The sequence below is a fragment of the Centrocercus urophasianus genome, unplaced genomic scaffold (genome assembly GCF_019232065.1).
Source record: "Centrocercus urophasianus isolate 14NV4802_14NV808 unplaced genomic scaffold, USGS_Curo_1.0 seq_21, whole genome shotgun sequence".
NCBI lineage: Eukaryota > Metazoa > Chordata > Aves > Galliformes > Phasianidae > Centrocercus > Centrocercus urophasianus.
Window position 1 is genome coordinate 17638109 of NW_024884767.1, and position 24464 is coordinate 17662572.

A 24464-nucleotide genomic window follows, 5' to 3' on the forward strand; every position below is an offset into this window, starting at 1 on the left:
AGGAGCCGTCCCAGTGTCTGTAACACATGAAGAAAATTCATTACTTAGCATCATAAAGATTCACTGCTCATTTCCTATAAAATCTACAATATGAAGCCTAGAAATTTGTTAAGCATTGCATTTATGTACAGTGGTAGACTTTTTGTGTGTGTATCTATTTTTCTAACATATATACCTGACATATAAATATATTCATAAGTAAACAATTTCTATGTTTTGCAGAAGCTGAAATACTAGCCTTCCAAACTCAGGATATAATCATTTGTGGTTCACTGCTAGCTGTTTTAATCAATCTGCTTGGATTTATTTGCATTTCTTTTCTCCACCCCAGTTTTTCCAAGATTTTTCTTCATCTCTTTTTTTTTTTTCTTTTTCCCCAAGGATTTTTTCCTAATATTTGTAATTTCTAATTCTTCTTTCTTGCAACTTTGTCTTTTCTTCTACTGTCTTTTTTTTTTCCCTTAATCTGTGACCTTGCTTTTCAGTTTTTTCTCTATTTCATCTCCCCCTTCTCTTTCTATTTACACCCTAGTTCTCTTCAGCAGTAACTAATATTTAGCCAATTTTCCTTTGTTTTCCACATCCTTTCCTGATCAAGATGAATTTTAATCAGAAAAAAAAAAAAAAAGTATTTCAGCAGCTATCTAAGAGAAATAAGGATGAAGAACAATGAAGTTTTCCCAATTTTGACATCTCTTTTTTGACTTCCTGGGGAATGTGGAAAAAAGAAAATGTTGCTGTGAAGTTGTTGTACTTTGCTTTACCCTGCAACTCTGAATTCATGTTAAAAATGTATTCCTTAGTGAAATGCAATTGGTTGAACAAATGTGAGAATCTTCTTTGTGTTTTTTTTTTTTTTTTTTTGGCTCAAAGCTTGCTTCCTTAGGTTTTTCTTGTGATAAGAAGAGTGACTTGTCAAGGAGTCAACTGATGGGTGCTAACTGTGTGACAATCGATATTGCTTTGGGAACATTTGCAAGCCCCTACCCCCAGAGCTGCTTGCTCTGTAGAAGAGCAGAAGAGAGTGCTCAGCAGTGTTCACTGGGGAAGATCTGGCCTGTGGCCAAACCGCTCCAGCTTAGTATAGGAGGCTGGGGGACGATACCATTGTATCCTGCGAAGGCAAGATGCAAGTTGGTGCCTCCCTGCTTCCTCTTATCTGCTGGCAAGGCCAGAAAGATAACAACAAAGGAGGTTCCTGCTGAGATCCCAGAGCCAGAAGCTGCCACCGCAAGGAGAACTGACTCAACCACCTTGGGTTTGATCTGTCACTCAAAGGAGAGCTGACTCGACCACTTTGGATTTGAGCTGTCACTCCAAAAACAGCTGACTCAACCACTTTGAAGCACTGAAAAAGGGCCATCATCACCATGGTCATCGTCGTCGTTGTCAACAGCACAACTCTGCATGACGACCCACCGCTACTGAAGATCAAAGACCGAACTACAAACCTCGCTGGATCCATGGTGGTGACTATGTCCCTCTTGCTTCCTATAAAGACTCCTTGCTCCTTCTTTTCTATCTTTTCTATCGCCCTCCTTCCCTTCCCCCATTACCCTAATTCATAATAGTGTCCGTTCTCCCCTTCCCCATTTCCCCTGATTAAGATTTGTAATAAACTGGTTGGATCAACATTTGAACCGTTGTTTCTTAATCTCACGCCGGATATATAGATAATAAAAGAACCTCCTCTCCCTCCTATAAATTGGAGCGAGACAACAAGCACACATATTTGGCAGAGCCTCCAACTTATTTCAACTTGTGCGTAATGCAGTTTTAACAATCACTTCTTCCATCGAAAGTGATGCATACAGTAAGCCAACAAAATCAGACCAGGAAGGATTAAATACATGAACTCCTCAACTCTAGAGTTATGTCAGTCTTTGTGAAACTCTTTTCCCTACAAATATTGATAGTACATAATTTTTGTTGTTGTTGTTGTTGTTGAAGTAAAATGTAGAAATGCTGTGCCATATATATATAAATTATTTGCTTATGACTCAAAAGTCATTTGTATTATAATTTGGTACAAAGGCAAACAATTTATCATATCATAGTATATAAAAATGCCTTGTTTCAGTAATGTTTCTAAACAGATCAAAAGACATACAAATCTTTGATCTCCATGTTTAAATTTTAGGGAAGAAAATGTGAATTGAGAAAACCCATAATTAATAATAATGAGGAAATTATAAAATAAAACAAACAAATAAAAATAAAAATGTGTCAAGTCTAGCAAACTCATGGACTGAAGCAGATTCATTTCTGAAGGGCGCAGTCTTTCACTCCTTCTATCTTCCATCAGCGCAGTTCATTTTCCTTTTCTCACCTTTACAACTTGTAAGAATTCAAAAGCAATCCAAGATGTAATTCTAAAATCAGTAATATATATATATATGTTCATGAAACTTTCAGTTTAATTTATCCAAGTTTATTCATCTTCCTTCTCTAGTACTCTTTAAATCTGTCACCTATTGCTACTATCAATTCAATATACCCTGTGCTTTCTAAAACATTATCACCAGCTGTCAAAGCTGGCATGAAATAGCTTGCAATGCTTTTTACGTTGATTTTAAGGAATTAGAAGCAGGGGCCTGTTATTTATTCAGAGCTTTACTAAAGCAAAATATAGCGTCTAGTAGCTCCAGAATGCTTCCTAACTTGCTCTGAGGATGTGCAGCTGAGATACTAGAACATCATACGTATGAAAGTTGGGCATACTGTCCATCATGAAGGATCTTAGGTAAGTAAAACTACTGTGGAGTATATTATTCAGTAAGTTAAGACAAACTGAATCACTATCAATATTGTTAAAGACAAACCAAATTCAGTAAGCAGGTATTTACCAGATTTTAAATGCTTTGAAGTAAGATATTCTTAATTTACCTAGAATTCTGTTTTGCCAATGACTAATTTGAATGTGCGTCATTTTCCTATTTGTATACAGGGAGAAAAAATCAAAAATTTGCACTGCCTAAGGTGCCAGGAGAAAATTTCTTGGATGGGTACATTATTATAATGTACTGCAATTTCATTGCAGTTGCATTGCATTGCAGTTTCTCAGTATTTGACCACTGCAGAGCATAATGAGACAATAATTCACTACAGAGCCTGAGGAAGACATGATCACATTTCAGAAAATTATCTTCACCACAGATGCACCACAGAACTTCCACTTTGAATAGCTCAGTAAAAAAAGATGAGTTTTGGACAAGCTCAGAAATGAAATGTTTATATATGAAGTGATTATTCTTCCACGTCAATTTTACTGTTAGATTTCATCTTAGTTTACATCTCATGCTGAATTTTCCAGTTTCATTTTCAAAGCCAGAACTAGCAGAACATTCTACTTTTTTTTTTTTTTCTTTTTTCTTTTTTCTTTTTTCTTTTTTCTTTTTTCCCAATCTATTTCCATAATGGAACTTCCTTACAATTATACCGATGATACATAATCCAAAAGCCATATGATCTCTACAAAAAATGCAAATCAAAAAAATATTCAAGACAATTACCAATATGAAATGATTTACAACAAACATATACTTGATGATCTGTTGTTTCTGATTAAACCTTTTTTTCAGTCTCAATTTTCTTTTGTTTCTTCATAGTCTCACAGATAAGATAAACCCACTCCATGGTAGCAATAGTTCCAGCTGTCTTAGCAAAGAGTTGTAATGCAGAGGGTTAGTGGAAGTTGATCCTACGTGTATCCTGTTCTCATGCACTTATGTCATCAGGAGCTGTCAATGCTGTTGATTTTATTGGATAACTTGTGTTGCTTTTCTGATAAAATCTTGCATGTTTCTAACCAATTGAAGAAAGAGATGGTATCTCACAGATAAATCTGATTGTTAGAAGTAATTTTTTGTTTACATGACAGAAAGGGCAGTTACCTTCTGCTTCTGTTGACTTTCAAGTAAAAGAGGAAAAGTACAGAGTTAAAAACAACTGCCAGTACTGATCATGCACTTACTGCTATAGTTATTCTGATCCTTCTTCAGTTTCAACTACTACTTGAAGGCTTGTTAAAATCAGTAAAGATTTGGTACATTGGTTATGAAAGTCCTACTATATCTGCCAGTCTTCCTCCACTATCTTTCTGCCACCAAAACCCAACTATATGATTAATTTTTTGTTTGTTTGTTTGTTTGTTTCCTTGTTGGTTTGTTTCTTTGCTTTAAGCAGAGGTAAGTCACCTGCCTGGTTACTACAGAAAAGCAGTTTACAGAGTATCTCAGATTCTGCCCATACATTAAGTGCTTGTTACTTACAAGACCCCACCAGCACTCTTCTATGCTGATCTGGGCTAACCATGATGGTCTTTCAGTGTATGATTTTTTTGTTAATTCTCTAAAAAACTACAGAGTAGTTGAACTTAATGCAATTGCTTACAACAAGCTGCACTTAGACCTACTCTGAGATAAACAGTATAAAGAGCTGTGGAAAGATGTGGTGTTTTTGAAAGAACTCCCCTTCATGCACTGCAAAAATATTTTTTTTCTGTTGTCAGAAGTTAATAAGGAAGCTAATTTTTCATTAAATTATCCTAAAAAAGAAATTTCACCTACCTACCTTTACATAATTGTACATTCTTCCAGTAAAGGATGTCCTACTAGTTGCAGAAGCATTCACACAATAATTTCTTATTTCTTAAGTTTAGATTCCTCATGTCTCAAAAATCCTATGAGGTCTTGCTCTGTTTTGAATGTCACAGTGTCAGAGATATCAACCAAAAATGATAGTATTGATCATGTAGCTGGAGAGCAGCTGAACATCATCTGCCATAGTGCCTTGCAATGGCACAGTAATAGAGAATTTTGATGCTGACATGCTTGATAGCAAATACATAGTGTTTTTAAACGTATGATATAGAGCTAATAAATAATTTAGATTATATGCTTCAGCTGAAGTCAATGACCTTCTGAATTGAAAATGCTACAATGAAGAAGATAAAGCCAGTTATTCCGAATCTGTTTTACAAATATAGTGGCTTATATCTGGAGAAATTATTTTTCAAATATTTCTCTCAACCATGCCAGTATCAGTATTAAACACCCAGCTCCATAAAAACCACATTTTTTAATACAAAGAAGAGTACTTTTTGAAGTAAATTTACATCTGTGCACATAAATTATCCCAGTAGTTATAAAAACAAGATATTTTTTCTTCCATAGTTGGAAAAATAATGCAAAAAATTGTCGTTTTGACAAAGCATAAACACGGCTACTGACTCACTCTTATCAGTAAACTAGATTCTATGTTTCATTTATACAATCCATGTTAAATTATTGAATATTTCTCACACAAAATATTATTAAGGTCTAGGATCAAAGTGTTTCCATACAAAATTTAGTTTTCACATGGATGAAAAATGTCTGCTCTATTTACATGTCATGACAAATAAATAAAGAAATAAATAACCTGTAAAAGGTACCATGCTTGCAGCATTACAAACATACAAAAAATATCCATGTATCATGGAACTGCCAGTGATATGGGATTATGTGCTATTATTTCAGATGCAAAACCAATCTGCATGACACTCATAAATATCGTGCTTCTATTTTTCTCATCTTGGAGATAGATAGTCCTACTGGTACTTAACAAAGCAGTGTCAGGCAACTTCTTTACTCATTTAATTATCTTAAATGAATTCTGCCTGCCACTAGTCACATTTCTGGCCACTATTAGTATTAAAATACTAGATAAAATGAATTGAATTAAATGAAATTAGAACAATTTCAATATAAAATGGATTTTATCATATAACAATGTGAATAGAAAATATTTTAATACATTCATAAAGAAAAGCAATTTCTATGGCAATAGTAACAATGCAAATAATAATCTCAAGTTGAAACAAACATATGCTGAAAAAAAAAAAAAGGTAGTGGCTAGCAACTTTTTTCAGGCTCTGCTGGCAAAATCAGAGACCAGATGCTAAGCACTTATTCCAACAGCAGCATCTGGTACTTTGGCAGACTCCATAAGCAATTTTGTTTTACAGCTTTAAAGCTGCTCTAGGTCTATTACATGGTTAATCTGATGGGCTGACTTATCCTCCTGGATGCCGTATGCCAGCAGCTAGAGATGCAGTCAACTGTTTACCCATTATACTTGTATTAAAAAGCCAGGTTAAAGATCTGCTGAAAATTTTGCACTTTGCTACATCTCACCAATTAAGCTTATGACAATGAGTGACTTGCACTAAAAGAATGCCAAAGAGCTGCCAGGAAAGACCATCAAGAGCCAAGTTTGGCTGAGGCAATATGAACCGGGTATTTTTTTGAATGAGACCACTGGATATGTAGTAGACTGTGAAAGTGTTGTTTTTTTTTTTTAATCCTTTTGAATGCATATTTGTGAACAACAAATTAGAATGCTAGACAAATGTAAAACTGATGTCTCAGATAATTCAGACTAGGGAAATAAGTGGTGTGTCATAATAAGAAATAATGTGAGACAAGGTGGAGCTCTCCTCCCTGTTGTTCTCTCCCACTGCACATATTGCCTCAGCACTACTGTAAGGCTTACAGTTTTCAGATTTTCTCTCATTATATTTGATTTATTAGTTTCAGTTCTAATTATATTGTATTATAGTGTGTTATCTTGCATTTCGATACCATACTTAGTAAATTAGTTTGTTTCTTCTCAGATTGTTGCTGCTATTGTAATTATTTGGGGATCCCCTTTGTTTCCATTTTCCAGAGATTCAAGAAATCCCTCCGCCCCACTAGTCATGGAACCGGGCTGAACCAGCCCGTAAACCGTTGACACCAGTTATTCTGAGAAGCTGTGGAATTAGTTCCACTGCTGATGACACCAAAAGGAAATTAAAAACTTACTTTGCACGACTAATAGACTAAATTTTATATTTTGTGCAGCTTTAATTCAGGGTTTTCTTGTTTGTTTGTTTTTTTTGTTTTTTGTTTTTTTGGTTTTTTTTTTCAAATTGAGAGAAAAAATATCTTTCCATAGTCATTTACAGTTGAGGTTCAGGTTGAGCTTGTCTCAAAAACATTTTTTTACAAGATATTGAATTTCATTCAAATGTCTTGCACAAAATTTCTGAAAAGTAACTGTAGCTCCCTATTCCTTGTAACTATAGACTATGTCGACTTATTCCTAAATGAGCAAAAGGACTTCATCATGACATTGAAATTGTTTTCAGCATTATTTAAATTATCAGACTATTAACCACCATATACGCATTACAGTGGGCATTTCCCACTGCTTTAGAGTTGTATTAACTTGAAGCTTTTAAGATAGAAATTATATATTACAAGCAAAGGTACTGTAACGAGCATTCAGTTATTCATTTAAAAATAAAATGGTACATCTTGAAATGAAAATAATAATAATAATAATAATTAATAATAATAATAATAATACACTTTCTTCACCATAAATTTTTTATAAAGCAACAATTTTTAACAGGTTCTTAAAATGACATTTATGCTGGAGTCAACCAATGCATAGATCCAATATTGTTCCTTTGCACTGTGCTGAATTTCTCTTGTAGTGAGAAAAAATAGATATAGTAATACAGTATTAGATACAAGATAAGATACAGGATTAGATATAAGGAAAAAATCTTTTACAGTGAGGGTGGTCAGGCACTAGAACAGATTACCCAGTGACGCAGTTGATGCCCCATCCCTGGAGACTTTCATGGTGAGGCTAGGTAAGGCTCTGGACAACCTGATCTAGCTGTGGATGTCCCTGTTCATTGCAGTGGATTTGGACTATATAGCCCTCAGAAGTCCCTTCCAACTCTAAGTTTCCTATGATTCTACAATTCTGTGAATGCACAACACATTGAAATGCAGCCCTAGTCTTTGTACTGCATCAAAGTAAGCTTTTCTAGTTTCTCATAACATATTTTGTATGACAGTTAAATATATATATATATATATATATATATTAAAATCATGTTTTTCCAGTATGGGAGATGCATTCTATAAAGACAATGCTTTGGTAGTATTTTTTTCTGAGCACAGTAACCACAGAACTATTCATAGAATCATAGAATCATAGAATCATAGAATCATAGAATCATTGAATCACCAAGGTTGAAAAAGACCTAAAAGATCATCCAGTCCAACCGTTCACCTATTACCAATAGATCCCACTAAACCAAGGAGAAACACTGGCAGTCACGGACAGTGATAATACTACTGCCATTGACACAGATGAAACATTTCTCTAGTCCATTTTTTCATTTTTTTTAATCAATACGAAATTATTTAATCTACATTTTGACTTTGAATACACTTTTAATACTTACAAGTTATTATCAGTCCTGATGTAACACTTCAGCTGAGAGAGATGAGAGGTGGAGGAAATCTCACTTCCAGTTTTCCTTCCAATATTTTTGCAGATACGGAAACATTTTTGCCACTGTACACACATATCCATGTCTTTATTCATTATCCATATAGACTGTAATCATCAGAAAACATATCCTGTCACAACTCAAAATCATGAGCAGATAAGTGAAAAACCGAGTGAAATTCAAAGAAAATCTGATACTAAATATGCCATTTATTATGACATTTACTAGCAACCAGTGTTTCAGGCTCAACCTTTATCTAATCACAGGAATATATGAGTATGCGCACAGAAATAATCAAGTAAAACTACACATTAAATACTGTCTTTTACATTACCTTACATTATCTTCAAGAAGCTCAATTAAGTTCTTAAAAGATAATTTTCTTTTTAAAGCTTTTACTGTATTGCAGCTATTTTATAAGATCAATTCTAACGAAATTTTGTTTTCAGTTCCTTACTTAAGTTTCTTTATTAGGATTCTGTCATGGTTTTATTATTTTTATTATTGGTATTCCACATCATAACATCATGTGGCGCACAGGGAATTAAAGATTTTATGCTCCAGTTCCGTGGATCTGGATAGTTCTAGATACCTAGTTCTCAGAAGACAAGAATGACATACCTCAGGGGACTTTGTGTTGCTCTGTTTCCATTTTCCGTTCAGAGAGAATGATAAAACTGTTCACAGATCATGAGATCCCTCTCTCTTTTGCCTTTCTGTTCATTCTGTCCAGGCATCTTGCCTTCAGCATTAGAGTAAGGCCTTTGGTATTTGGACCCTTTTTCTTGTTTCGTTTGATTTATTAGCTTCAATTCCAATTATATTGCATTACACTGTATTATATTGTATTATATGGTGTTATCTTGCTTTCCAATATTTTTTCTAATAAATTAGCTTGTTTCTCCTCAGATCATTGCCAGTTTTGTTTTTAGACCCATCTCCCTACCCTTTTTTCCCTTTCCATTTCCATGAGCATGGGTCTGTGGGTCCCCCTGCCTCATTAGTCATGTAACCATGTCAAACCAGCCCACAAAATACTGACAGATTCTTTAACTAAATCACAGGTTAAACATAGCTTTTATGATTTTCCCATCTAACAAAGACATAGGGCGTTTAGAGATGTCATGTATGACTTCCATCTAAATTTGTAAGTGTATTAGGAATTTCTTGATGAAAATTTATTTTCTGTAACACAATTCTAAGGTCAACTGAAGTAGAAGAAAAAAGAAATAGTAACTAGATCTGACAGCACCTGTTACTCACGAATATTTTTTCCTGAAGGACATCATTAAGAACTTTTTTTTCTTTTTTTCTTTTTTTTTTTTTTTCTAATATAATGATATCACATATTCACTTCAGTACTTCAGTCAAGGATAATGTCTTGATTTAATGTGTCTTGCCTTTTGTTTTAAAAGTTCTCAGTATCTCAGTACCTATTTTTCATTAACATTTAATTTCTAGACTAATAGCCACAGATGAAAGATCTTTAGCAGAGGACAAAATTGCATCTACTAAATAAAAATACCATATTCATTGCTAAGACTTCATAAGGTTATATCTATTAAAATTACAAGGAACAACACTGCTAGGAAGAATGAGTAGAAAGTGTCTGTTGGAAAATATTGTTTCTTAATCTTTTTCCTGATACTTATTTGCTAGAAAGATCTCAGCAAGTCATTTGAAGATGCTGGATTATCCAAAGTCAGATAGTATGTCTGTGAAATTTACACTAAGTAGCTAAAGCAAAGTGAATAAAGCAACAAAACGTGTTTGACTTGTTTCTCTTTTCAAAGCAAAGAGTAATAATCCTCTGTGTCATGGTTTTTATAATGTTTGGTTCTCAGTATTCCACATCATAACATCATGCAGTGCACTAGGAGTTAAAGAGTTAATGTCCCAGAAGAGAAAAACTGCTACATTTCCCGGAGAACTCTTCACTTTTCTCATTTCTGCTCAGTGGGAAAAGATAAAAGACCTTCATAAGTCACATGATGACCCTTTTTTTCCAATCAAGTGGCTCGTCTCTGTTGCTCATCTAGTGACAGTATTAGAGTAAGGCCTTTGGATTTGGGACACTGTCATTTTATTTGTTTTATTAGCTTCAATTCTAAATATGTTATATCATATTGTATTATGTATTATCTTGCTTTCTGACATCTTATTTAGTAAAATAGTTTGTTTCTCCTCAGATTGTTGCCTGTGGTTTTCTTTGTTGGCCCATCTCTCTATGTTTTTCCCTGTTTCCCTTTCCTGGGCTATGGATGCATGGGTCCCTACATTTAGGTAGATGCTAAAGAAATCTGTTAGCAGTACTTTTTTTTTTTTTTTTTTTTTTTTTTTTTTTAATACTGCTTTGCGATGTTGTAGATGAAGTTCAACAGCTGTTTGTTGTTTGACTGTTCTTGTTATGTTGACAGGGTTGCTTTAGACACACTTGCTGCATTGCTAAAATCAAGTAAGTTTTTGACTACAAGAAACTATTTGTCTAGTTGGGATATATGTATATGTATAAACATATAGATGTGTGCTTATATAGAAAAAAATAGTAGAATTAGTACTAAGTCTATGGCCAAAACAAAGTAAAGGATATGATGCTTAAAAATAAAGTTAGAGTTTTATCTCCAGTCTCTGGTACAATTTTTCTTTGGTGCGTATATGTATTAGTTACTGTTTCTACAGTTCTGCAGCAGAAAGGTTGCACAACTTCTACAGAATTTGTCTGGATGCAAGATGGAGAAATAACTTTTTGTATTCATTCACCTCAGCTCTTAAGACGAGAGATCTCTAGCTTGTCTCATATGATCTTCTTCATACAAATATTTGAAAATATCCATTGGATGCCGGGGAAAAATAGAGTTTCTTTGTGTACCTTTCTGATAAACAGGATGTTAAAGACAAGCCTGTTGGTGATGTCCATGAAGTGCTACCAAGGGTAACAAAACAATGACTTGTTCTCAGACACTGGCTGTGTTGCCTAATGGCAGTGGATAACTGATGAATGCCATCGCTGTTGATTTTGTACCAGGTTATAACTGACAAGGGATTAAAAACATTATTGCATAAAAGATACAGCATTCTTAGTTGTTCTAGTAGAGTTTGGTAAGAGCTGAAGCCTGTTTATATTTTCAGAAGACTATTTCAGACATAAAAGAGGAAAAGACTGTGCTGCTTATTATGCAGTACCGAATTCTCTTGGGTTTGATCAGAGTGATGCTTACGTGTTACGGATTTGTGTATTTACTAATATGGAGGTTCCTCTTGGGGAAATTCAGGAAAGGAAATATTTATGAATTTCTGGTGTGTAGAGTGCAAACTGATTACCCAATTCATGTGTCGTATTTGGGGTTCAAGTGTTTTTATGAGTGATTATTGCTGCAGTACCACACGGATTACAAACAGCAAGGAAGTTTGTTTTACCTGCTGTGCTTACACTATGTTTGGATAAACATTTTTTTTTAAATTTACTATCTGACATTGCCTTACAATTACCCTTCAGTGTAATCCACATTGTTCTTCTGATAAACTGTAGAAATTGCTTGCAATATTATTCTGAAGAAGGAAGTAGAGGGTATTGGAGTCAATCATTTAGTTGGTTTTCATTGGAGTAGTATTTCCTAAGCTTGCTCTTTAAAGTGATACTTAATTATATTGTATGTTCTAGTTAAAGTTTTCCAGTACTTTTTTCCAAACTCACATTCCAATTTGGATTTTAATTAAAAAAAAATATACATAGCTGTCTGAAAATCATCAACTTTTTTTCCATCTTGGAGCAAGAATAACTAGATACTAGATTCTGGATACTGGATTCATTTTAACAATGTAGAAATACATATGGAAATTTTCCCAATCACTTCTTTATTAATAATATTTTGCCTGTTATATATTCTGTTATACACTTTGATATGTATACTTCCTGACTACAAAAAGTAGTTAAACAAAAAGTTCTCTTCCATGGCTGATGTATGTGTGGCTTAAAATGAGTTAAAAGTTTGGCAATACTGACAATCACAGAGGAAATAAGGCTTCTAAGAAATGTCTCGAAAATATGGAAACAAACTTGCTAGAATTTTGATTATTACTTTGATATAATGCACTGCCAAGTGTGGCTGAAGTAATGCCTTCGATGAAGTAGTTCAGTACCTTGTGTAAAAAATCACTTAAAAATAGATAGGAAAGTATTGCTGAAGATATAACAATATTGGAGTAATTGCTGAGTTTTTAATTTACTTTCCTCTTTATTTATTTATTTATTTATTTATTTATTTATTTATTTATTTATTTATTTATTATAAAGAAACAAATGCCAGGAGAGCAGTAGATAGAGGATACGTACACATGCTATCAACAATTTACGTTGATTGGCACCGTCATGATAGTTGACACAGATATATGCTGATACGTAAAGGAGTTTTACAGTGCATTAAGAGTGTAACAAACATCAAATTGGGAAGAAAGGCATTCATTGATGCAAATGGGATGAAAATTCTTTATAACACTTAACAAGTAAGTTTCTCTTTTCTGTCTTTGCTGTTCTTGTTCTTTTTGTCTCTTGGGAATTAGAAATATATTCTGACTTCGTGTTTTTTTTTTTCTGATATTCATGTTCATTCCTGATTGTGAAGTTTTCTTTACCTATAGTAGAAGTAAAAGATACAGGATGAAATTTATATTTACTGTTACTCAGACATGATTTTTTCTGGGAGGATGTCTTGATTTTATTTATTTTTAAAAGGAGTCTTGATTTTTAAGTCTGCATTTTGAAAAGATGAATCTGGGTTGACGGAAATTCTCCTTGGAAGGAGGCACATAGATATTTTTAAGTTAATTTCTAGTAAAATATTTTAGCTGTTAGGAATGGATTTTAGAAACTAATGAAATTTACTAGCGGTTTGTGAGACGCTCATTTCTTCATTATTTTTCTTTTAATAGGAGTGCCTTGCAGTAAGAACTCAACACATCCAGCCTAATAATGAGAAAATGTTTTCCTAAAAATCGTCTTCCTTTACCAACTATTAAAAGTGCTTTTCACTTCCAACTCCCAGTTATTCCTTCCAGTGGTCCTGTGGCTCAAATGTACAGTTTGCCTCCTGATGGTATGGTAATTTTGTAATGTTTCTCCTTTGAAAATGTCTAACACTACTGTTTACGAGGTGTAATCAACTGAGGTATTTGTGATTTTTCTCTGCTAAAACCTAGGCTCTGGTGAGATTCTTGTCTGCTAACAAAGATTCTCTGGCTGTTAGTGTGGAGCAACAATTTCTAATGTTAACCTTTAACTGATGACAGTTTTCTCTATGCATATGTGGTTTTGTTTCTGGAGATGCATAAAAATAGGAAATAAAGTGTGATCAAAATCTAAAATGTTCATCAAGCTCTGAAGTGTCAAACATCAACTGTGTGTATTCATCTCTAAACTTACCTAGACTCTCTTTTTAACTTATCGTATGTATTCTTCAATGTGAAATGTAATACAGTATCCTTCCTGTTTTGTAGAAATGCGTATGCCCTAATTTATTATTTATTCTGATAAACTGAATGTAGAGAATTTAGATTGACATGTATTTGATTTTAAATCAAAGTATTGATTTTAAAACATTGTGTTTCTCCCTTCTTTTACATGATGAGAAAAGTTAGAACTGCTTTCTTGGACTGCTGCAGTCTTCTAGGTATCACTCATCTGTAAAATGCTTGCATGGTGCCTTGAAAGAAATACCCTATTGTGCTTCCCCCTTGTTATTTTTGGATAGTTAATGGTTAGTTCATTTTCAGATACAGTAAAACAGCTTAGTATTGGAGTAAGCAAATAATGAAGTTGCTGTGCGGAAGTTACTCCAAAATAAGAGGTGAAGTTAGCTTTTTTAATGTTTTCTTATTGACAGTATATGTATAAGTATATATAAAGTGTGATAACAGCGAGAAAGAAGATGAATTCAGGATTTGTATAGGAATGACTCAGGCTACAAGTGTTTAGAGTTTTCCTTTCAGAATAGAAAGAGATCTAGAACTGTTGTAAAATCCATAGAAGTTATATTTCTTTTTTTTTCAGTACAGTGTTTCGGTACATACAATAATTTATCTTCAAGATCTCTTTTCTGTTGCAGTAGACTTGATGGGCTTGAAAGAACTGGAGAACTTGTAGAAGTATGATTCATAGAGTTATTCTTTCTTTTCCGGTTTCCCTTTTCCGGTTTCCGGTTTCCGGTTTCCTGTTTCCTGTTTCCGTTTTCATGCTCCCTGTTTCCTGATTCCTGTTTCCGGTTTCCGGTTTCCTGTTTCCTGTTTCTAGTTTCCTGATTCCACTTTCCGGTTTCCTGTTTCCTGTTTCCTGATTCCGGTTTCCTATTTCCTGTTTCCGGTTTCTTGTTACCCCGTTACAGGTTTCCAGTTTCCTGTTTTCTGTTTCCGGTTTCCTATTTCTGGTTTCCTGATTCCTGTTTTTTGTTTCCTGTTTCCTGTTTCCCGTTTCTGGGTTCCGATTTCCGGTTTACTGTTCCCTGTTTCCGGTTTCCAGTTTCCGTTTTCATGCTTCCGGTTTCCGGTTTCCTATTTCCGGTTTCCAATTTCCTGATTCCTGTTTTCGGTTTCTGGTTTCCTGTTTCCTGTTTCCTGAGTCCGGTTTTCTATTTCCTGTTTCTGGTTTCCTGTTATCGGTTTCGTTTCCAGTTTCCTGATTCCGGTTTCCTGTTTTTGTTTTCCCGTTTTTCTGTTTCCTGTTTCCTGATTCCCGATTCCCGATTCCTGTTTCCTGTTTCCATTTTTCTGGTTTCCTGTTTCCGGTTTCATTTCCTATTTCCTATTTCCTGTTTTCTGTTTCCTGTTTCCCGATTCCTGTTTTTTGTTTCCAATTTCTGGTTTTGGGTTTCCGGTTTCTGGTTTCCGGTTTTCGGTTTCCTGTTTCCAGTTTCCTGTTTCCAGTTTTCTGTTTCCTAGAAAACTGTGTTAAAAAAATGCTTTACATTGTTTACATTTACATAAATTAAGTGCATTACAGAATGTTGGAGGGTATGGCTTTGAGTTTATTAAAAGTATAATTTTGTGTAGTCAGCATTGTAAAAGCAATATATTACCTTTATTAAATGAATATAGTTTGTAAAGCTCTAAGTGAGCTTTTTACTGGGAATCAGCAGATTTCCTACATGGAAAGCACTCAAATAAAAAAAAAAAAAAAAAAAAAAAAAGAAAAAAAAACCTTAAAAAACCACCAACCCAAAAAATGTCTAGAAAAAGATGAAATTTACCTCTTGTAAGTGACACATCTGTGAGTATAACTAGGTAATGTTAGAGAGTTAGCCTGATGCTCTTTTGTAAACAATTACATTACTTCCCTTGTTTTCTTTGGTTTATGAGTTTATGAGTTAGGAGTTTAAGTCGGAGGTCCTTTAGTGTCTAGGTCCCTTAGTCTCTAACTAACTTAGAAGTTGATCAGTAATTTCACAAGTCTAGAAAGTAATGTCTTGCTGTATTTTTAGGGAGTAAGGTTTCATTCCCAGCTTTTGTTACACAAGTGCACCTTAGTATTTTCCTTGCTGGCTTCTAATTATAAGTTTTTGACTTCTCAAAATAATATTAGATTCTTAATCTAATATTAATATTAGATTAATATAATAATAGGTTAATAATATTATATAATAATATTGTATAATATTAACAAATATTATATTAACCTATTATAATATTATATAATAAGTTATTATTAGATTCTTCTGGGCTTGTCAAAAATTGTGTACAGGGCACTTTGTACCACACTTCACTGGTTAGTACCAACTGGCATGACTGAAAGGTGCTAAGAACCTCAGATTTTTTTGGATGTGCTCATAAGTACTGGGAAAAGGTTTCGGAGTCTTGTTTTGTGCTGAGCTCAAGTCATGCCATACAGCTGCACTGTAAAATAATTCAGAAGGTCATGTTCTATTTTATGTTTTGGGGGGTGGAAACTTTGGTTTTGCTTTAAGCCAAAGATTTTTGTTCTGACTTAAACTGGAATGAAATGTCCTAAATGGAGTCTGTAGAATTATCATACAAACATTTTGTTGGTGTTGTTTTTGCTTTGTTTTGTTTTGTTTTATAAATTATTAATATTTGCAAAGTTTTAAGGGACCTGATGACTTTTTAAAATCAACTGGTAACTACAAAAGGACAAAAAAAAAATAATAAAAAAAAAACAAAACCTTTTTTCAAGTGTATCTATTGATTTAAATGTGTGATCTGCCTTACAAAAACTTTTCATATTGTAGTGGATGATGTGGTAGATGAAAGTGATGACAACGATGATACTGAAACAGAATCAGAAATTGAAACTGAAGATGACAAGGACCAAAATTTTAAGGTTGGTATGAGACAAAACTGATGGGCATAAAGGAGGCATCGCATTTTGTTATTATTATTTCTTTTAAAATTTTTTGAATTGTTTATACAGCCATAGATTTACATCCTGTGATAATGTTGAGAAGGTTTTCCGGGCAATTTCTGAAATTAAAATATGTGCTGAAACTTAGAATTTCCTTGAGAATGCCAGCCTTTGTTTGTCAATTTGCCTCAAGATTTTTTCTTAAACGTATTTCCTCCGCACTTAATGTGACTTGAGTACAGTGGAGCAGAACACTGCAAAAAGTGTCTGTGAACCCTGCAGCATTGTTTGCAGGTGCAAGACACTGCAAGTCTTTCTGCAGCATTGTGCTCTCTACTTGAATATCTCCTAGCCCTCACTTCACAATTACCTACACAGTGCAATTGGTAAGACACGCTCTAATTTTTTCCCTTATTCTGGAATGAGATTGGCTAAGTCAGTGCTTCAGTAAAGTAACTTTAAAGTTCAGCCAGCTGTGGAGATAGAGATTTAATCTCACACTGCTATATGCTTTTGGAAGGGCTTTTTCTTCTTCCCGTTCCAATAAGGATATGAACGGATGCTTATTCAGAGCAGTCTTACTCTACATTTTTATGTTACGTATATTTGGGAGTTGGTTGAATTGTCTGTCTATGGGCTGCAATGAAAACTTCTATTCAAGGCACTCATGAGATGTTGCAAGGAGTATTTTCCTCCATTTATACATTTGTCACTGCAAGTCGGATGAAATCTCCACATTTTGCAGGTTTTGTAAGGTTATGTGTAGATCTCATGTAAAGTGTAATCTGTGCATAATGCATTTGGGTGAAAGCAAGAAGGTTGTTCTGTTTATGATGTTTCTACTGAAATAGAGGTTTAGACCTACCACTAAAATGAAGCTGCTTTTAAAGTCTTATGATGAAATGCACAACTCAACTAATTTTAAAATAGTGATATCACACTCTTAAAGCATGGCCATGAAAGAAGAAAAACCTGAGTAACACTTTTTTTTTACTAATTTTACTAATATTACTAATATTACACTAATATCTTCGTTCGTTAATCCTAGAAGCAAGATTAATTTGTTCTCTTTATTTTTCAGAATGATGATATTGAAACTGATATTAATAAACTGAAACCTAGACAGGAACTGGTATGACCCTTAGAAGAACTGAAAACGTATGAGCAATTTTTCCCAGAACTTACTGAAAACTTTCAGGTAAAGTACATGATTCTCAGTGCAGTTTTTACTGTGAGGAACTGGAATGTATTTTGATGTTTTTTTTTGTTTGTTTGTTTGTTTGTTTGTTTTGTTTTGTTTTGTTTGTTTATTTGTTTCAGTGGATAGCTACTCTAGTTGAAAAAGGGAGAGAGTCTGTAGTTTTAGAGCTTTGCATGGGGGGCTATATAGTGAATTATTTTACTTAATGTTCTGTGTTACTTTATTCTGACTGAGAAAAGGATAGCGGGCAGATATAAAAATGTTTAAACAATGTCTGATTATTGCACACAGCAGATAGTAAAATAAGAAGGAAGGACATGAGATATTTTTGATGAAGTGTACTGTGCACCTATTGGCATTAGCTAGTTGTAATATCTGGTGAATGGTATTCACTTGACATTTTTTTTTCTAATAAATTGCTTGTCTATTTTTTTAACATATTTTTTAAATTTCTTCTGTATTTTAAGGAATGTGATTTAGTATCCAAGGAACCAAAGCCTTTTGTGCCTGATGCAAATCTGGGTGGACCTATTGTGGTACCTACAGCAGGAGAGGAATTCTCAGCTGAAACAAATCCATCAGTGATAGGAATTTCTTTGAAGGAGAGCAATCCATTACTGACAGAGGAATATAATAGAAGGCCAGCTTTTCTGGAACTACCAAAGAAAGATAGTATCAAAGACAGTAGCTTACTTCGGCAAACTGTTCAAAGGAATCTGCTTCCATCATGCGAGTGTCTAAGCCAAGAAATTGCGAAAGGCTTGGACAGAATCAGTCTGCAAAACACTGCAGAAAATTATCTGTACTATGCTACAGAGTGTGTTATAAAAAAAAAGAAAACAAAACTAGCTTCAATTCTAATTATGTTATATTGTATTATAGTGTATTATCTTGCTTTCTGACATCTTATTTAGTAAAACAGTTTGTTTCTCCTCAGATCGTTGCCTATGGTTTTTTTTTCTTGGCCCATTTCTCTATGTTTTTCCCAGTTTCCCTTTCCTGGGCTATGGATGCATGGGTCCCTCTACCCCAGTAGTCATGGAACCAGGCCAAGCCAGCCCAGAAACCTGTTGACATTGCTTACTGTTCATCTAATAGGTGATGTCTATTTTCTCTTACAACCATTTTAAGCCAAAGGGAATCTGGGAATGTGGTGGTGATGTACGTATCCATACAAAGAACCATAGAATTATAGAATCACAAAAAGTGTTTTAGGTGGGAAAGGATGTTAAAGATCATCTATCTTTGCCATAGAAGAGTTGACAGTCATTAGATTATGCTGCTCGGGTCTCCATTCAACCTGGGTTTGAATGCCTCCAGGGACAGGGCATCCACAGCTTCTCTGGATAGTCTGTGCCAGTGCCTCTGAGCAATGAATTTCTTTCTAACCTAAATCTCACCTCTTTTAGTTTAAAGCCATCCCCCCTTGTCCTATCAGGATCAGACCACATAAAAAGTCAGTCTCCCTCCTGCTTGTAGGGATGGAAGCCATGCTGTCACCAAAATCAAAGAATAAAACTGGCCACCTGAATGACAGGTTAGAAAGCTGACATTACTTTATTGCAGCTTGGGATTCATGGAGGATCATTCCCTCTCAGTATGCACACCTGCAATCAAAAACATACATTCTTTATAAATTTTATTATTTGAATACCCATAGAATTTCTACAAAGTGACCACCTACACCCAGAATTGCTATACATATTAAAATCTAATACTACACATGCTCTTTCTTAATTCGGGGTTCTGGTAAAGGGTCTTTGGTGGTGATATCCAGGCAAACAATCATGTTACATAAGCCAGGTCCACACGTAGTCATAAACCTATTTACAAAAAAAAAAAAAAAAAAGACTGTCGGCTAAGTTTTTAATTGGTGCTTCAACTTTGTTACGGTATCTATTATTCAAACCTAGCAGGGTACAGTTTACCTCTTACCCAAGTCTGATGGAGTCTTGAGCATCTACTTTTTAGACTCCAGATATTCTTCTTATCTAGGAACAAAAACTTCTCCAGTGAACAGTTTTGCTGAGGCATTTGAATAAATTTGAGCCCTGAATGTATTGACAGGTAACAATTGTGCAATTATTGAACTATGATGTAATTATTATCACATAATCACATTCACACAAGTGGAATACTATGATTGAGGGTTATGAGTTTTTTATAGAAGGGATTGGTAAGGTAAGAAAAATGGTGGAGTTGCTCTCTATGTTAAGAAGTGGATAGATTGGGAAGTGCTGCCACTGAGAAAGCCATGATCTGCTTGAGAGCTTATGGATTAAAATTAGGGATCAAATCAATAAAGGACATATGATGATCAGGGTCTACTCCAGATTGCATGATCAAGGTGAGTCTTAATGAGGCTTTCTTGTTTCAGCTGCAAGAGACATTATGCTTGAAGGCTCTCATCCCGATGGAGAATTTCAACCACCCAGGTATCTGCTGGAAAAACAGAAATCCAGGAGATATACATTGTAATTGTAAAATCTGTGAACAGAATTCCTGATACATTGAGGATCATTTCCTGGCTCAGGTAATTGACAGAACAAGAAGAGGTGAAGCATTACTGAACATGGTACTCATCAATGAAGATGAGATTATTAAAGAGATGAACACCAGAGGCAGCCTGGGCTGTACTGTAGTCATACCGTGATTGAGTTCATGATCTCGAGGAACATAGCCCTCGTAAAGTGCAAAAGAGTGAAAGAGTGAAAGCATGACCCTAAATTTCAAATGAGTGAACTTCCAGCCGTTTATGAAATTACTGAGAAGATCTCCTCTGAAACTTTCCTTAGAGGTATAGGATTGGAACAGATCTGGAAGACACCTTTCTGAGAAGAAAAGAGCTCTTCATCCTTCAGCATAAGAAATCAGAGGAATGAAACCATCATGGCTGAGCAAGGACCTGCTGGGATAAACTGCTGGGATAAAAAGAAGGGACCAGAAGATAAGATGAAAAAGTATAGGCAGTGGAAGCAAGAATGGGTGGTCTGGGAAGACTATATTGATGCCATCCAATTGGAAAAGAACTTGGAGAGGGACATGAAAAATAACTAAAAACAAAAAAAAAAAGAAAATAATAATAATAATAATAATAAACCCAAACAAACAACAACAAAAAAGAGGGGTTTCTTTAGATACATTAACAAGAATTCACTGGTAGCCAGGCTTCCCATGCCTCTCATATCCTTGAAACTCTTGGTGAGGGTCAGAGGACCAAGGAAACAAAATCTCTCTTGCTGTAAAAGTAGAGGAAGTCCAAGACTACTTAATGAGGCTGAATGTATACAGGTCCATGGGATCAGACAACCTGCATCTGAAGGTCATGAGGAACTGGCTGATGTGGTTGCCAACCCATCATATCTGAAAAGTTATGGCTGTAAGGTGATGTTCTTGTGATCGGAAAGGGGATTCAATGATCCAATTTATAAGAAAGTGAGAAAGAAAGACTCGGAAAACTACAGGCTGGTGAGCCTCACCTTAGTGCCTGGGAAGATATCCTCCTGAAAGCAACATTAAGGCACATGTGAGACAACGAGGAGATCCAAGATAGCCACTATGGCTTCACCAAGAGCAGATTGCACTTAACAAATCTGGTGGTCTTTTATGAAAGAGTAATGGCATTGGTAGATAAAGGAAGAAAAACTGATGTCATTGGATTTTGCCTGGAATTTTGCAAGGCCTTTGATATTGTCCTGCATCACATTCTTATCTCTAAACTGGAAAGATACTGATTTGAAAGCTGTACTGTTCAGTGGGTGAAGTGTTGGTTAGGTGGTCACAGACAGAAGACTGTGGCCAACAAATCTAAGTCCTGATTATAGGTGTTGCTCCCCAGAGTTCCATCTTGGGACCAGCGCTCTTCCACATCTTTGTTATTGACAGAGACAGGCAGGGGGAATGGAACTACATGATATTTAATGTCCCTTACCACCTATTCCCAAACCAGCCATTCCATGGTTTTGTGATGACTTCGCTTATAAAACTCTAAAGTATCTTCTAATTTATTGCTTCATGTCATACCGCATGGTCCTTATGACAAGGAAGCAATTTTCCTTCTGATTGAGCAGGATGGTTATTACCTTTATCAGCTACTCTTTCACAACAAGCAGATTTTTTGTAAGTTGCTGTTGCAAAAATAGTTAAGCTGCACAAACAGCTATAGTTACAATTAGACAATTAAGTCAGTTACTTGCAATAGTGTTTCTGTACATGGAAAATAATAGAAGGTATTATCCGAATTTAGATCCTTTTTGTCCCTAATTTTAAGCTCAGATGAAAGTGTATAAAGTCACCAAAAAAGTTTGAAATCATGACATATTCTTCAATACTACAGTTTCAGTGAGCGTAAATTCTTGCTCTGAGCACATGAAACTGATTTACAGTGTCCTGTTTCTTCCACAAAAGAGTGCTGCTTAGTCCTCTAACCTATAAAGAAAGTACTTAGCGTCCTTGCCAAAGAAATTTCTGTGCAGGTCATATGTGAAAAAACTATTGTATATCAAGGACTCCTGCAGGTGTTGAAACTGTAAGACCTTAATGACCTTGGCCTGCCTATGACTTACTGGAGACATAAATATGGCCTGTGGCTTAGATATAGAGATACAGAATGTTCAGATCTTAAATTGTCAGTGAAACATCCTCATTGAATCCGTAGCAAAAACTCCAATGGTGTATTTCTCTGGAAGAAAAATAAATAAATAACATAGACATTTATTCATGATACTTAAGTAGCCACATCTAAAAAATTTGACCTTGCCAAGTCCGGTTTTTCTTAATGCATTAGTGATTGAGATAAATATTGACCATAAAACACTTTGGTAAAAAAATAGTATTTCTAGTGACATTTACTTCATCTTCTTTGCAGATCAGCTGTATGCAATTAACCACCGGGAAAGGAGGGAAATTTCCATATGTGCCTCTTATCAATCATCAATCACTGTAGGCATTTTTTAAGATATCCTTCATAGGATATCATATAATCTTCAATTGCACCACACAGATTTTACATGCATGTAGAAATTCTATTAAAGAGAAGGATTTTGAAGTTTCTCCACTCACATAGAGCTTCTAGGCCACAGTACGTCAGTGGGGTTTTCCCTAAAAATGTGAAGTGAAAGATTTTTCTAAAATTACACAGATTTCACATTTGTAATGCCTTTGATTCTTGTTATTATTGTTTTCAAACAAAGAGTAGCCTAGATACATAGCTGTCTTTCAGAGTCATCTTTTATTTGACTAGTAAAGATGATAATCAACACAGTTATTTGCCAAAATAAAGGATGTTTTAATGTGATAAGAAGGAATTTCTGTGTTAAGTAACACTTCTAAATTTTAGTTAATGGTGGCATTTGATAGTCCTTTAAAATCACTGTAATGAACCATAATTAATCAAGTATTAATTTTCCTTTCCTTTCCTTTCCTTTCCTTTCCTTTCCTTTCCTTTCCTTTCCTTTCCTTTCCTTTCCTTTCCTTTCCTTTCCTTTCCTTGCCTTGCCTTGCCTTGCCTTGCCTTGCCTTGCCTTGCCTTGCCTTGCCTTGCCTTGCCTTGCCTTGCCTTGCCTTGCCTTGCCTTGCCTTGCCTCGCCTCGCCTTGCCTCGCCTCGCCTCGCCTCGCCTCGCCTCGCCCCGCCTCGCCCCGCCCCGCCTCGCCTCACCTCACCTCACCTCGCCTTTTTTTTCCCTTTTTTTTTTTTCTTTTTTTTTTTCTTTTCTTTTTTTTAATTTACAGAGTTGGAATACTTTTCTCCAGGAGAGGTAGTTATACATGAACAGCCATTAAATGATGAATTTTATTCCTTAAAATAAAGCATCTGTCTTGAGTAGCAGCAATACAATATAGTTATTTACAGTCTTTCTCAAGGAAATGAAGATGCAAAGATTAATGAAGGGGATTTGAGTTCAAGAAAATTTAAAACATAGTTGGAGGTGTCTTTGTATAAATTCAACTTTGGAAAGTTACATAAGTTTTCCTACAGCACAAAAAAAGGATCAGCTTACAATGATATGTTTTTAAACTGGCCTTCTATCTCATCTCTTAGTAATATTTGTACTGACAATATTTTTAAAAAATACAGCAGAAAGAGAATGTAGGAGTATATTTTGAGGTAACACTTTCTAATAACTATCTTTAATACTGCTTAACTTAAAATGCATTATTTATGGTGAACAGTTTCTATAGTGGACAAACCTATAGACACGTTCAATATTCCCTGAGTGTCCTCCTAATTTAAATTAATCACATGATAATGGCAGAGGAAAGCATTGTAAAAGCTACAGTAAAGATCTCTGTAAAGTACATGTCAAGATAACGTATTGATCTGATTAGACTAGTATATTACAAAAGAATAAGCAAAACTTGGGAAGACAGAAAACTCTCAGGAGAGACTTGAGAGTGGAAAAGAAAAAAGTAGCTTAAAGCCAACATGATAGTCAAATGCTCAGAATAGAAAACATCTGAATGGTCTCAGCCTGATGCTTTATTTATAATCATCGATGATACCTCAAAACCATTTTGCTTTTGGACTTCATCCCACTTTTGCACATTTCTGCAGTTTCTCAATGATTAAAATTTTTCCTTT